This window comes from Miscanthus floridulus, unplaced genomic scaffold (assembly GCF_019320115.1).
Source record: "Miscanthus floridulus cultivar M001 unplaced genomic scaffold, ASM1932011v1 fs_677_2_3, whole genome shotgun sequence".
In the NCBI taxonomy this organism is placed as follows: domain Eukaryota; kingdom Viridiplantae; phylum Streptophyta; class Magnoliopsida; order Poales; family Poaceae; genus Miscanthus; species Miscanthus floridulus.
The window spans coordinates 21793-28047 of NW_027097102.1; the positions used below are offsets into that span (position 1 = coordinate 21793).

General features: G+C 43.7%; 1 pseudogene; it reads right to left on the reverse strand.

Annotated features, from left to right (window-relative positions):
- Window positions 1-1027: 1027 nt before the first annotated feature.
- Window positions 1028-6051, reverse strand: LOC136532653 (AT-hook motif nuclear-localized protein 10-like; annotated as a pseudogene).
- Window positions 6052-6255: the final 204 nt, after the last annotated feature.

Here is a 6255-nt window from a genome sequence, read left to right on the forward strand (position 1 = left end):
TTATTCCTCTTGTTACCTCAGCACACATCATGCCTCCTTGTATCTATTCCAGGTAGTGCTTCTGCCACCTGGCCAGCTCAAGCGACGCCACCACTGTTAGTGACGCCCCCACTATTAGATTAGCTCAACCGCCTTCACTATACTATGGCTTATCTCGCCCGCCTTCACTACCATGACGGTGACCTTTCTCAACACGCCTTATAGATGGGAAGGTAAAAAATCTTGGCCCTCCCAATTCCTAAGCTGAACTCGTTCGTCTAGATTTGCCATAGTCGGAGAAGAAGAGCTCTCTCTCTATATATATTTATATATATAAATATAAATCTCTAACCTGCACGCTGGACAGACAATCACCCATTGACTTGCCACTAAATGGCCTCATAGATGCACGTCCCATGCCTTATATTATAATTTTGTAAGTGAAATTGGAGAAAATACCTCTAGAGATAGAAATGCAGCTTCGATCTTCTATTATGCCCTCACTTATCAAATCATATACTTGTCAAATATCAGACAGAGCCACTAATCGCCATCACACACATCTAGATGATAGTATTACACACTACACATCTAGCACCACTTCTAGTTCTAGGCAGTCATTGACCATGATAAACCTTCTAGACAAATCCTCCAGTAACAAATTCAACAGGTCCTCCCACCTAAATCTTCGACAAATAAATAACACAGTTCATAATAATCTCCAAATTCCTCTAAAAAAATTCTCCAAATTATAAGGGCCATTTCCTGGTCACTAACTTTTTTGGTTCTTAAGCCTCACAAGTTCTATATCATTGGCTGCCTATATAAAGCACAAAGGGGTTGGATTCACAAACTGGATAGTCGATATACCAAAATTTAAAAAAAAAAGGGGGGGGGGCGGGGGGCAGTACATTGGTCCAGGGAACAGGGAAACATGCCTAGATTAATGGGGCGCAACAGAACGGAGCAGTGCAGCCTGAAGACTTCAAAACACTACTTCTATCAACACGGCCACACAGCACTAATAACCGAAATAAGAGCAGGAGAATGACAAAAAGGCATTTGATAGGAAAGAAATCATCTAATTTACTGTATGCTACCACCACTTTGGAGTTTCGAGTGCCTCAATGATGCAACATATTAAGACAAGCAGCAAACCAGAACTTCACTGTAACCAGTTAGAAGTACCTAAATAGGGTCGACTCTCATAACGATCTGGTGAAACTAAATTGTCGCTCGAGGATCATCAGTTCCTTCAGCAGGAGTACCTAATGAAGTCTAATCCCCATCCATCCCTCCTCAACCCCACGGCCCTACTCCACCATAGCTGGGAAGTTCATTTCCAGGGGGGAAAGTTTGGGTAAGCCTGGTGGCTGTGTGCTGGTGCTGAAGGAGCCTGTAGTGTTTGGTGGGCTTGCATGCCCACCCGAGGACTCAGTACCCCTAGATGGACTGCTGGCAGTTGGAAACCTTCCGAAAACATGTTTTTCGGGTGCTGATCCAGGGTCAAGCTCCATTTTTGTATCAGCCAGAAAGCTCCCAATGACCACCTGAACAGCAGAATAACAAAAACACAATCCATTAAGAGATTTGTCAATCTTCCAGGAGTAAGTGCAAAAACACTAAGCTAAAGCCCATTGCCAAAATATATATATATATATATATATATATATATAACTGATCATTTTATCATGTTTTGTGTTAGATGACAGTATGTATATATATATCATCACTTGGAAAATCACTTGCAATGATAGTATTGCATAGTGGGAAGTAAAGCACATGATTCACGAAACAAAGAGAGCAAGGTATCAGATGTAAAAATCTTAATTGGGATAGTGAATTCAGAATAACAGGGGAACCTGAACTGGCGAAGCTGCGGTTAGAGGACCTGCTACAGCACCACCTAAAACACGCCCATCAGGACCAGCAAGAGCAACACTAAGTCCACCTGTTCGACTGCTCATGCCAGCACTTTCTGACAGAAGATACGACCCAGCCAAAGAAAGAATTTCAAAACGGCCCTGCATATTGGATGCAAGAAACTGTCATTCAAAATTTAGTGCAAGCACATAAGTTAATTACTTCCAGAACCACTAAACAATAGGCCCTTATAGAGATGTATTGCCAGAAAAAAAGGTCCATCCTTCTCTTATGTTTTATGCATTGTATTTTCCATTCTATTTCAGTATATCCTGGTGGTGTAGCCGGTGTCACAGGGAACATGGAACGGTGCCACGTTCCTTGTACTAGGAATGTCGTTCCTATCCCAGGAACGTGGGAACATTCTCATGTCCACCATGTAAAAACTAAAAACCTGTCTCAAGTACTGTACTGTGCTCCTCAACCCTATCGACCTAGGAACTTGGTGACTCGAGGTTTAGCTGGGATATAGTTCTATAGATATACCAGAAAAAAAGGATATTTAAACTGAGCAAGATAATTCAAAGTTGGAAGAATCTACAAACCTCATAAGTTACTGTTCCACCAGAAGACTCTCCTTGACGCAGGGTCACGTTAGATACAGAACCATTGGCTGTGAGGATACAAACTGCCCATCCATTCCCAGAAAATGACATGGCTCTTGATGCTACATCCTGAAATCATGGATCCTTCTTTAGCAGGTTACCATACAAGTTCACAAAGAAAATGAATTTGGAACGGAAAGCTGAGGAACATGTGAAAAACAGCTGTTATGGGCTAGGTTGGAACACATAGCATATATGGAGTAAGAGACAACCAGCCAAGGTTTTCGAGAAAAAAGACAACCAGCCAAGGACCAAGGTCCATAGTGGTGTCTCACTCTGGTAAGGGTGGTGCAGTGGGGCGGTGGTGTGGCAAGGTCCATAGTGGTGTCTCACTCTGGTAACTTATGCGCTGTCCAATTCCATAACAAGGCGATCCAGTCAAGCCACTACCTAATGCTCACCCGACATAATAGCAGTCAGCAGGAAAAAATATACAAGGCAGCACTGAGTAATCATGAAACAAATATGTAAAATGAAGATATAATACAAGAAAACGGCGCCTCAAGCTAAGGGAAAAAACTAAATAAGAGGTTTGCAGTGAAGAACCATACAACAAGATAAACACAGAAATAGGTGACAGGGAAACAATATAGTAACATGATTGAAAAATAAGTATTCACCCTTCCATTCTAACAAGTATACTTAGCAGACTATCACAGAATAGCATGAACTTTAAGAAAAAAATTTACCATCGATAAAGCTTGCAGTAGATCAGGCTAAGACGACTAACTCTACTCAGGTTTGAATAAGCTCAAACCATTTAACGATAGGCCAGCATGAAAGGTATACTAAAGATATGGGCCATGCAAGTATATATATGGTTTGCTGAAGTCCAGGCTAAGGAGCATGACATAAAGTTCACAAAATAAAAGAGCAGGATGTCAGGCGTAATAAACATTTCCTGAGGCAGGACAAATCTTATATCCAAAGAGCAGCACAGTCATACAATTGCACTAGGTAATTAAAAATAGAGAAAAAAAAGTTATGGCACCATAATAGCAAGTGTGGAACACAAAAGGACAACTTCGTAAAGGAAAAAATAGAGATTAATCAGTATATGACTTCACATTAACCATGGAATAGAGAATATAGCTTAAGAAAATGATGCTATTAGTATAGCTTGAAAAAATGATGCAAGTAAACATAACCCATACAGATTTTGATATAAGAGATGACAAAAATCCTAAGACTGCATAAGTACATCTGTAGGAGCATCATCAGCATTGGACAGTGTACCTCTCCAGCTTGGACTGTGAAAATATGAGGCTTCCATCCAGCCCAGCCTGGTCCTGCAAAACAAAATTTCAGGAAACATTATATATAATCTAATAATCATAGTGCCATCAAATTGAATTAATATGTATAAACCTCAAGATAGTCCCACGATATCTAGTATGCCATGCAAAATATCCATAGCCATAAGTACACTTTTGGAGGGATCTGAACACATGGTACTAACGGCAAGTTTATAATAACTAATAACAATTAAATGCATAGGAGCTCAAAGGTTTTTTTTTGGATTAGGAGCTCAAAGTTGAAGGTGCAGTGATCCAAGAACAAAAGTCAAACATCGCTTAAGTTATTAAACAAAAGATAACCATGGATGAATAGTTCAATATATTCGAACTGAGTAAACTAAACACAAATAGTGCGCTAATACTGTAAAAATATTTCAAATCCGGAACTGGAACAACATAATATTACTATGCCAATGCAAGCCAACAGAAGATTAATCACAACTAAGAGTACAAAAGACCAGATCCCCACAGGAACCACAATAAGCTAATAAATCACATAATGACAACTACCACGAACTAGTAACGGAACGGATTACTTTCGAGTTGCCAGCAGCACAACCTTTCCCTAAGTGACTCAGTTGCACTTAGAGCAACGAGACAACTATCCTGAAGAAACCTCACTGTATTTTTCTCAAGAATGAAGGAAAGGATTAAAGTTCATCTATGTTCAGTTCTTGCCAAATCGTTCAGTTATAAGCCGTACATTTTCAGCCCAAATCGTTCAGTTATAAGCCGTACTTTTTCAGCCCAAATCGTACAGTATTTTTCTCTCACAGCAAATCAGCCAACAGTGCTTTCAGCCATGGCTTTTCAGTCAAGCGAGCAGGGCAAAGGTCATTATCACCAAGTATTCCATTCCCCGCCCACAACTCCACCCCTGATTGCCACTGCTGCCAGCATGACAGCAAACAAAAAGAAAAGAAGAATGAATGAAATGATAAATAAATAAATGAATGCTAATCCCTGGTGCTCGTTTTGCCCATTCCGAAGTACCACAAGTATATATACGTGTATCTGAAGCTCTGAACAGAAATACGATCAAAGCCATCAATGCCTTGCACGTTTCGCTACTTCTACGCTCCAGCTGAAAAGGCAGGCAGAACATTACCAGGCACTGCCGCCTGCGGCTGTTGCTTCTTGCTGGAGGGGCCCGGCAGCCGGCCCCGCTTCTTGACAGCGGGAGCACCTGACGCCGCCGGCGGCGGCGGCGCCGGTGAGACCTGGGGACTCACCACGCCACCACCCTGCGAGCTTGGAGAGAAGCCAGGAGGAATCGTGGGTGACGCCTCAGGGGCAGTTGGGGCAGGAGCAGTGGGTGGCTGCGACGGGGGCACGATAGCCAGGGGCACGGCGCCGTCAGCGGGGCCGTACTTGCGCGGGCGCCCGCGCTTGCGCTTGAAGGGCTCAGAAGTGGCGGGGGAATGAGCTAACCCCGGAGCCGCCGGCACGACGGCATTGCTGCCCGCGGGCTGTTGGTAGAACGGCGGGATGGCCGGTTTCCCGTAGCCGGCGATGCCGTCAGGGGTGTAGAAGACCGAGCCGGGGCCGGGCTGCGGCGCCTGGTGCTGCTGCAGGGACCCCTTCTGCACGCCTCCGCCATACGCCGCTTCACTCGCCGCCGCCATCGCTGACATGGTTCACCCCGCAAGCACAGCTCGAGCAGAGGAACCAAGGAAAGGTCCCTCCTTTCGATCTCGCCGGAGCCAGGCACTCCCAAGATTCACCAACCTAGACAGCAAGCACGATGACCATCAGCTCAAAAATTCCAAGCCGCAGTGTCCCGGCGATGAATTATGCGAGATCAAGAAGCGTACTTAAGACAGGAGAGTGTACTTACTCAAGCGAACAGCAAACACCCAGGTACAAAATCCCCCTTGCTATTTTGCTTGTTTTTCCTTTTCATTCTCTTTTCTCTGACAAGATTCCGAATTTCACAGTAGCACGGAAGAAACCCCCAAAAACGAAATTTTCAGTCACAAATTTCTTCTACGAAATACGGCGGAGAAAACGAAAAACTCAAGATAAACCCTAAAAATCACGCGAATAAAACGGAGAAATTAGCGACGGGCACAGGAAGCGGCATCAAGTTCCCATGATTTTTGCAAATCCTTGCCTCGAATTCCCCTAACCCGTTCGCGAATTTCTCGACCGAAATACTGAGAAGAGAAAAAAAAAGCTTCTGCAATCTACGGAGGAGAAAATGTCTAAAGCCCAGGGATTAATAGAGAGGAAGGGGAGCGTATGCTTTTTCGCGAGGACCCCGGGTATACGCAGAATTTGCTGCGGTTACTGTCTTTTGCCAATTTTCCTGGCCTTTTATTTCAGCTACTACGAATTTTGCGGTAACCGAGGGGGTTGCTGAAAAGCTGGTGGGAGAGATATTTATCTTTTCGTCAGCGTTCACATGAACTGAGAAATTGGTTTTTTTTAGAGGACAATCCGTTTTTTCC